The sequence below is a fragment of the Momordica charantia genome, assembly GCF_013281855.1.
Source record: "Momordica charantia cultivar OHB3-1 chromosome 3 unlocalized genomic scaffold, Mcharantia_2.0 BLBB01000003.1, whole genome shotgun sequence".
Classification (NCBI taxonomy): Eukaryota; Viridiplantae; Streptophyta; class Magnoliopsida; order Cucurbitales; family Cucurbitaceae; genus Momordica; species Momordica charantia.
This window is the reverse complement of record NW_028275161.1, coordinates 5783939-5793672: the sequence shown is the minus strand read 5'-3', so window position 1 is coordinate 5793672 and position 9734 is coordinate 5783939. Positions and strand designations below refer to the sequence as shown.

The 9734-nt window shown below is 37.0% G+C and overlaps 1 long non-coding RNA gene across 1 annotated transcript; it reads left to right on the top strand.

The window, feature by feature from the left end:
* The first annotated feature begins 3913 nt into the window (after positions 1 to 3913).
* On the top strand, positions 3914 to 6908 carry LOC148212230 (uncharacterized). The gene is made up of 3 exons (XR_015789820.1): positions 3914 to 4766; positions 4866 to 4903; positions 6601 to 6908. It is a non-coding gene; the product is annotated as an uncharacterized LOC148212230 (long non-coding RNA).
* The last annotated feature ends 2826 nt before the right edge of the window (positions 6909 to 9734 follow it).

The window sequence follows — 9734 nt, the reverse complement described above, 5'->3', positions numbered from 1 at the left end:
TTAACAATATGTAAACACTTTTAGAAAAATAAGAGGAAGAGGGGTCACTTTAATATCCAAACATGCCTATAAAGTAGGCATTTTAGTGTGAAAAGTCAACCTCATCACACCCCAAAACTTAGCTATCTACTTGTCGAGTAAAGACAACAACTACCCTTCTAAAAAAACAGCATACTAAATGGATGAATTAATCACAATCAAATTGAACAAAGTGAGGACTCATATTTGTCTCATGAAGAAATACTTCATAAGCTAAACTTCATAACCTTAATCTCAAGCCAAGTTATCATAAACCACTTTTGCTTTGAAAATAAAAATAATTCAAAATCTCATTACTTAAAAAAAAGTAAAAAATTTGCAAAACTGAGGAATTTGCATGTTTCTATTTTGTTTAAAAGTTTTAAATCGAAAAGACACGCAAAATTGACTACTAGTCTTTGAGGTTTCCAACACACTAACATCAGTGTTCCACCACAACCACATCTAAATGCCCTTACGTAATAGATTAACCATAACATATCTACACTGGTTGTCACACACTAGTTTTAAAGCTAAACATCAAGGCTATTTTTGTCACTCAACCTAAACCATACGTGTCTAGAGTGGTACTCGCAATAAATTTAAGTGCATTTTCTTGCCACTCAATTTTCTTACCACTCTCTTCTTTTTCTCACTTATTTATCTTTTTCCTACTCTTGTTTTATCACTAACAATAACTCTTTTTTTTTACTTGATTTTTCTTTTTGACTTTTTTATCATTTTTTCTCTTTTGCACACGACTTTTTTTTTTTTTTTAACTAGACTCTTTTTCTGCATATTTTTTTATTTTATGACTCTTTCTTCAAATAGTAAAGAGTATGATTTTTTATGGAATCCAAATAGTCTTTTCTTTCGAAAAATAAAGTGACACACACCTCCCCCCCCCCCCCCCCCCCCCCCCGGAAAAAAAAAACCCTCAAAGGGACATAGTGTCCTCACTAAGAAAAGATTTATGAGGGATTCAAAAAAAATTCAACAAAAGGACAACGACTTCCTAATATTGAAAAAAGTTAATCTTTAGAAATTGAAGAAGTAGAAAATACTTCATTAACCAAACAAAAAAGAAAATGACACATGGCTTGATCATAAGACTAAGAAATAGCTAACACATGTCCTTATTTATCTTCATCGACATGAGACAAACACAAATAACAAAAAGAAAACAATTCATTAAAAACATGAGCATGTTATTCATCATAATGTCGTTATTGTAGAAACAAGGGACAAAGCAAATAATAAAGCAAAAAAATATGATGCACCCGTCTCACATTACAACCCTGCATATTGATGTTCCAACAAATTTTTTCAAAGTAAAACATGCATCCTAAACTAAAAAAATAAAAAAAATAAAAAAATAAAAAAATAAAAAAATCAGAGCCAATCCTAACTAACCAAAATTAGAAACAAGCCTAACTAATAAAATCGAGCATGAATTCCTAACTAACAACTATCTAATAAATTAAAAATGACACCACTAAACTATTACAAGACTTCTACCTAACATAAACAAATCAACATGCTGTCAAAGAAGAAACAACGGTCACAAAGCTCCATTGATTAATTAGAGTCAAAAAGCCAAACAAAGCGCCTGGTGCTGTTTTTGGACATTCTACGATTTGGCGTGCTTTCCTTCTTGAAATTTATTTAAAATTAGAAGTTAATCCTAAAGAAGCCAAACGTGAAATGAGAGAATAAGTTAATACAAGCAAAGAATGCAAAAACTAAATTAAAACTAACAAAATAAAATAACTACCTCTCTTAGTTCAAAAAAAAAGGTCAGGGTCGCTGATCCGCTGAAATCCCCTTCCCATCAAGGTGGTTCTAATCTCCAAGACTGAATTGCTTCACCCTGGTTATCTCTCCAAGTGGTTGTCCTTTTTATGCTTTATTTTTCTGTTTTTTTTAATTCTGCCTATCTTTATGCGTTCAACAAGTCATTTAACTCGTAACAAGTTATGCCTTATTCATTGCCAAATGGTGCACATTCCTTCGTATCGTCTGGATATCTCATTGTGTCTAGAACATTGAAAGGTTACCTCTTTATCATTGACATGCATTGTGATCTCCATTTTCCTAACATTAAAGATTGTATTCCCAGTTGGAAGAAATGGTCGACCAAGTATGATCGGTACCTCTAAATCTGCGTCACGATTAAGAATTATAAAATTCGTATGGAAAATAAATTTATCAACCTTAACTAAAACATCCTCTATTTTTCCGCTAGGTGTTTTAGTAGATCGATATGCTAATTGAATAGTTACAAAAGTGGGACGCTTTACCTATGTTTAATTCTTTAAAAATAGATAGCGGCATTAGGTTTATACTCGCTCCAAGATCACACAAAGCTCTTTCTAGCACTACTACCGATGCGACTTTTAATGACGGTCATTGTCTGTCATTAAAAGAAACCGATGACGTTTAGGTGACCTCATCTATACGTATGTTCTTGTTTCTGTTTCAATGACGAACAGTTTTAATGACGGGCAATGCTCGTCATGAAAAGTTTTGTTTTCACAACGAGCATGGCCTTAACCTCCTTAGGGTCCTTTCTATTTCGGGATCAAACTACTACAATCTAGGTCGTTTGCTCATTCACAAAAATCAACTCATTAAGGTTTAATACACAAATAAGTCTCAAAGATTGATTGACCTTGTTTACAAGGGTAAAAAGGAACTAGTTAGGTGCTGTTTCTATCATTTTACACTCAGGAAATCGTGTTTTCAACTTAGTTTAGTGTCCAAAACCTTTCATTTGGAGTTATCTTAGGTTATACATGCATATAGAACATTTTTACATCATTTAGAGTTGATTTCTAATGGAAATTACATTTTGTGCATAAAACATCCAAGCTAGGCGCCTTGTCCAATTTTGAGAATGCCCTTAATGTAAAACACAGGTTTTTGTGTGTTTTGAAGCTTCCCAAGCCCTCCCCCCCCTCCCCCCCACATGTCTTTCATGCATTGATGATATCCAATTCAACAAGAAACCAACTAAAAGTGTTGTAAAGGGATGACTCTCCATGAAAGTCTCAACTGCCTAACCGACTTGAAGCTCCCTATAAATACAACATATCCCTCTATTCATTCATCATCCTCAAGTGATCATTTTCAGCTTTAGATACTTTACTCTCAGCTTATTTACGTTTTCCCTTTAAGTTTTGAGTCGTTGTTGTTTTAAACTTTGCTTTTTTCAAGTTCATCCTTTATTTTCCAGCTTGTTATTCTTCAATTGTAAGTTTGATCTTATTCAATTAAAATGCCAGCAAGTTCCTTGATATTCATCCCTCTCTTTATAAAGTTGTAATCACACTATCTTGTGGAATTGATCGAGTATTGCTCCCCAATCTTGAAAGAGAATGGGTACGGTCATTCGGATTACAACTCACCCATTTTCAACTTGCTTTAATTATATTCATATTTTAATCATGTCTCTTATTTACCTCAACGTTCAATTATGTTTTTCCTCTAAAGTTATGTTCTAAATTTATTTCCCCAAGCCCAGTTATGGATAATTAGCTAGTTTTTTGTAACGCCCCGCGTTCTCTGACTCATTTTTTTTAAGAGATTAATAGTGTCTTTGAATTTTTTCCCTAAGCTGATAACTTTAATTCTTGGAGTTCCTAATTTTGAAATTCTAATTTTTGGCTAAATTAGAATTAAGTTTAATTTAATTGGAATAAGATAATTTAAGTTCTCGACCTGTGCACGAGATTTTTAGTTAAATCTTAAATTCATGGTTTTTAGGATTTTTCCTAAATTCTACTTTTTGGATTCTTGGGCTTTAGAGTTTAAATTAAATATTTTATTTCGAGTTGTCGTGGGTTTTATTTGATTTCTAAAGTGAAATTTTGGACTTGTGGTTTTGGGCCATTGTGTTTCTATTTGGGCCTCCTTTAAGAATTGAGGTTTGAGCTATAAGTGTTAAAACAAATTAAAGAAAAAGGAATTAAAACAAATTAAAAGAAAAAGAAAACCCTAAATCTTTTATTTTTGTCCTTTCTTCTTCTTCCTCCCCTTGTTGAGCCGCCACCTTCCCCCTCCGGTTTTCATTTCCACCGCCAACACCTCCCCTCTTCCGGCGACTGCATCGTCATTGGTGACCTCGGCGAGCGACGACATTCCCGGATCGACGGCGGCGCAGCATGAGCAGATCTTGACCCGACGACGCTCTCTGCAGCGAAAACCGCGAGGCACGTCCTCCACGTACGGTGTGCGGCGTCTCTTCGGTGCCGTTCCTTCAACGAACAAGAAACCCAACGATGGCATCTCCCCAAACCGGCAGCGGCGACGTCTCGCCAAGCCAACAGCGACAGCGTCCCTTCAAACCAACAGCGACGGTAGCAGATCCGTGTGACCCAGCCCACCACGACAGCGTTCTCCTCTAGAGCAGCGACGAATTGCGGCGGTTCTGGTGGTTCTGTTTCGGCGTTTCTACTTTTTTGGCGACCCACGGCCGTGTGTGTTCCAATGACCACGAACAACTCTTATTTATGGCGTTTGCTCCTTTCCGGCAACGTTAGACAACTACCCACACATAACCGGAGCTCGATTCATGATACCCACTCTTTTCGGTATTGGTTCGACATTGACCCACCTGTAATCAGACCCAAATCTGTGTTACCCATCAGTTTTAGACATCGGGACAGCAAGCCTAAGGCCATCGATTTTCATTTTGGGAGCCCGGACATCCTCGGCGTCGACCCACTCCTAACCCATGAAGTTTTAGGGTGAGTTAGTAGGTAACGAATCACTTCAACTTAGTTTCGATGCAAGTGAAGTGTTTTTGAGTTGGATTCTAACCCTAAGCTTGGTCTCTTTCGATTTAGGGAGCCTTCGGTGAAGTTTAGGAGCTTTAGGACCTTGTGTAAGTAGTTCTTACTTGGGGAATGTTTGTTGTATGAATATGTATGAATTGTTTGGTGCTTTCGGTGTGTTTATTATTTATTAATATGTAAGTTGATTGTGTCTTTCTGAATATTGGCTAATGATTATAAGTAGTTCAATGAAATCATGTTGGTTCTGGTTGTTTATAATTGATTTGCTTTGCGTTGTTGGATTTGAGGCTTAGTGGTATTTCTGAAAGCATTATGGATTATGAATGGTTTTATCGTTGTATGGTTGTGTTCATAAAAGCATACTGAAATAATGTGGGAGAATTCTGTTGTGTTGCGCATGCATGTGGACCTGTCATTTCATTTTTAGCTTACTGTTTTTGGTTCTAGAAGCATGCTGGTTTTATCGTGAGTTGAGTGCTGCATGGGTCATGGCCTAGAAAGTATGTAGTAGGACTCTGGTGAGAGTTTGGTCCTTAATGAAGTGAATGGGTTAGGTTGTGTTCTGATTACTATGAAATTTTTAGAGTGTTGGATGCGTATATGAATATATGTCGGTTACGTATCTTTTGTGAATTATCTGCGCTGTGGTGTGTAAAGCATGTTGACTGTTGAGAGAAGGGTGTCCTCGTGATGTTGTATGGCCATGTCTGGATGATAGTGACATAGGTTTTGTGTATAACGTATGTTCCATTGTTGTGAGATAATTTCTGCATGGGTCATGGTCTAGAAAGTATATAGTAGGACTCTGGTGAGAGTTTCGGGATGTAATAAAGTAAATGGAGAACTAACAGGGCCAAAAAGGCTGACACGTCACTAGTTGGGTATCGAGGCTCTAGGTGCAACGGTCGGAGATCGATACCCCAACTTGGTAGAGATGAGTGTCGAGGCTCCAGCTACAAAGGGTCGGGGGTCGGCACGGTGATTCTATTTTGTTGAATTAGTATTGGGTCTTGATGTGGTGGCGGTCGAGGACCAATACGTTGAGTAGTCGTCGAATATACCTTGGGGATAAATGTCAAGGGTCGATGCACAGTTCAAGGCTTTGGGGATAAATGGCAAGGTTGAACGCCAAGCTTCTGTAGATGAGTGTCGGGCCTTAGGGATAAATGGCAAGGGCCGATACGATTCAAGGAGTTAGACTTGGAGGACTAATATAATGTAATGCACAGTTTGAAGCCTTAGGGATAAATGGCAAGGTCGAATGCCAAGTCTCTGTAGATAAGTGTCGGGCCTTGGGGATAAATGGCAAGGGCCGATACGATTCGAGGAGTTAGACTTGGAGGACTAACATAGTGTGATGGGTTAGGAGTTGCTTGGAGGCCAAGGGCCAATACGTTGAGTAGTTGTTGAGGCCTTAGGGATAAATGTCAAGGTCCAACACCGAGCACCGTAGAGAAGTGTCGATGCTTTAGCTACGCGAGGTCAGGGGTCGGTACGACTCGAAAGAGTAAGTCTTGGAGGAATCAAGAAAGAGCATTAGTAAGTTAAGATGTGAGGCTAAGTTTGACATGTATGGTACATTTTTAGTTAAACTTATACATAAACTGCTTCTTGAAATATGTTTCTTTCATTTAAGGCTTGAGATTAATGATAAGCATGATGTGTTGATTCTTTGATAAGCATGACATGTTGTATCCTAGATAAGCATGCTGTTTCTGCGTGACCCTTCAGATAATGGCTGCTTACTGAGTAATGTGGTTGACTCATCCCTCTTTTTCCCCTCCAGTTTTGCAGGTATCGAGCTAGCTCTTGGGATGGTGATGGCAAGGAGGAGACTTGACTAGAGAGACCATTTGACTCTGCGTTGTTAAGTTTCAATTAGGATAGGATAGTATAGTTGTTTATTTGTAACTGAGTCTGTTGTTAGATTATTAAATTAGGTTGTTAAGTCCCATGTTTAAAGGATGTTTTAGGGCTGACAGTTCACTGTTCTTTTCAGAAAATTAATTTTGTTTAGCTACTTGAACTTTGATGATGTGATCTATTAAGGTTATTTATTAGGATAATACATTTGTTCAAGCTGAACTTGAAACAGCCTTTGCTTCGTTGTTATTCGAGAAAGTTAGTTTGGTGTAGTGGATAGTTTATGGTTAGTGAAGATTTTGGTGCAAAGTTTCTATAAGGTGGATTGTTAGTAAATTATTATCCAAGAAGAATTTGAATTTCGTTAGAACTTTAGTGGTGTTTGGTTTGTTTAGTGCAAGTTTTTGTAAGTGTTATTATTCAGAAAGCGCAGTGGAAGCGTGGTGAGAGTTTGTCATAGTTTGTGTGTCTAGAGGTTTAATTCTCTAGTACGAGTTGGACTTTTTAGGTAGTTTTAGTAACGATCCCTGTTTGGAAAGGTTGAAAATCCTGGGGCGTTACATTTTAAAATCCAATAAGGCAAAAGGTGTTTTTCTCTTCTTTTATCACTTAAAGTTGTTTTACAAAGTTAAAACTTGATTTGACCAATTAGTGTTTTAACCAAGCATCAATACTGAAAGGGTTGATACATTTTCACAACTTTAATGATTTAACTTTGGAGAGAAATACTTTAGACAAAAAGATTTTGCTCGGGTATCCTAGACATAGGACATCGACCTTAGGTTACGGTTGGTTTTTATTAAATTAAGTTCATAAGTTCAATTTTCTAATAGACATATTAGGGATGAACTTATACCTTTAAGATCACTTAGACATAAGAAGATGACGAAGCAAAACTGATGAAAAATATTGAGAGGCGTTTGGCGCCCAGTCGAAAAAAATTGTCGTATTTTTAGCTAATTTGAAGTAAATATGTTTGGGTTATTGCATTGAGTTTTAAAATACCCAAACCAACATTATCATTCATATTTGTTACCCCAAATTCAATTGCAAAGTCACCGATCCACATCATTTTCATTAAAAAGACTTCATTTGTCCCTGAGGATCGATACTCGAAATAACCATTTTGTTTTACTACTTGTGACGGGTGTACACTTGTGCTCTATCATTTATTTTCATTCCAAAATCCAAAACAAGTTTTTGCCGTAGTTGCCGGGGATTATTTGTTTTAATCTTTTATTAATTTTTGTGATCGGTTCTTGTAATTTTTGTTTCCGTTAATAAAAAGTTTTCAATTTTACATCAAAACCTCAAAGGTTGTTGTTTAGTCCATGAGCACGAGTTAATTTCTGTTGCCTTTTGATCTTGAAACTAAAAGAACCTTTCGTCGGTTGAGAAGAGAACGAAAACTTGGAAACTGAAAATTTGAAAAAAAAAAATTGGGGAAATTCTTTTATTATTTCTTCCAACAAAAAGTGCTTCCTAGCAATACATCACTCTATCTGCCTTATCCTTCGCTCCCACCAATTATTCAAGTTTATTCTCGTCGTTAACCTCCTACGGACTCATGCCCTATACCAGCAGCTTCTTAGTTAGTGGATCCAAGAACGAGTGATGACCTTCCTATTGCACTTCGAAAAGGTAAGTGTAAGTGTACTTATCCTGTTTCTTCTTTTGTTTCACATAACCATTTGTCCTCACCTACTTGTTCGTTTCTCGCATCTCTTGAGTCTGTATTTGTTCCTAAAACTGTTCAAGAACCTTTGTCTCATCCTGGTTGGCAGGCTGCTATGTTGGAGGAGATTACTACTATAGATGACAATGATACTTGGGATATAGTGTCTCTTTCTACAGGAAAGAAACCTATCAGTTGTAAATGAGTGTTTGCTGTTAAAGTTCATCCTGATGGATCAATTGCCCATTCGAAAGCTCCTCTTGTTGCTAAAGGCTTTGCGCAGACTTATGGAATTGATTATTCTGATACTTTTTCTTCGGTTGCTAAATTGGCTTCTGTCAAGTTATTCATTTCCTTGGCATTTATTCACTATTGGCCCTTACATCAGCTTGATATTAAAAATGCATTCCTCCATGATGATCTTCAAGAAGAAGTGTATATAGAGCAATGTTGCATCCACACAACTGTGTTGACAACACGTGCAAGTATACACAATTTGTCGGTTGTAGTACGCAACAAGGTTGTATCCACATGGATTTTTGGTTGTATTTTAACGATAAAAGTAGATACCAACAATTAAAAAATATACAAAGATTGGGTATGGATATTATCTAAAACAAAAAATAAAGTAATAACAAGACGAAAGAAACTTGCAAGAGACAATAGTTTCGAAGTTGTCAACACAAGAAAGCAGTAGCACATAAAGCGATAAAGGGGGAATAACAGATATGAAACGGGGGAGATTCAGCATACTGTCACAAGTTATCAACCTACCCTCTATGGTGGCTAACATTTATTAGTGCCCAGCTCGACTCCGTTTCCTTTCGAGACACCCCAAATATCAGTAAGTACATCTCCCGTTGCTTAATACCCAAGCAATAAACTCAAGCTATAAGCATGATTAGGGTACCCCATTCCTGAGTATCCCTATAGCTATAGAAAAGCACTAATCACAAGCAAAACAAATCATCACCCATAAGCCTTCCGAGTCAATACAGAAGCTAGCATACATGAAACAGCGGCCAACAGCAACGCGAAGATTTAGAAATAAAATCGGATTTGCTTAAAATAAATGTAGCAGCTAAAGGTTCGGTCTCAAGTTAGTTACAGCATGTAAATCTCCCAAAAAATGGGATTTAGCTCATAATGGTAAAGAAAACAAAATGGAAGAAGAAGAAATACAACCAATAGTAGAAAAATAGCTAAATGACAGAGAAGAAGAAGCAGCCAGCTTGTTCCAGCAGGCGAACTTCCCCTTTCTGGTGTCAGCTCTCCTCCCAAAAATGGGTATATTCCGTTCCCCTATCTTTTTAGCTCTCAATTTTTGTCTCTCTTGGGATCTGCGTGTCTGTCAACTAGGGCAACATATCCTTTAAATATCG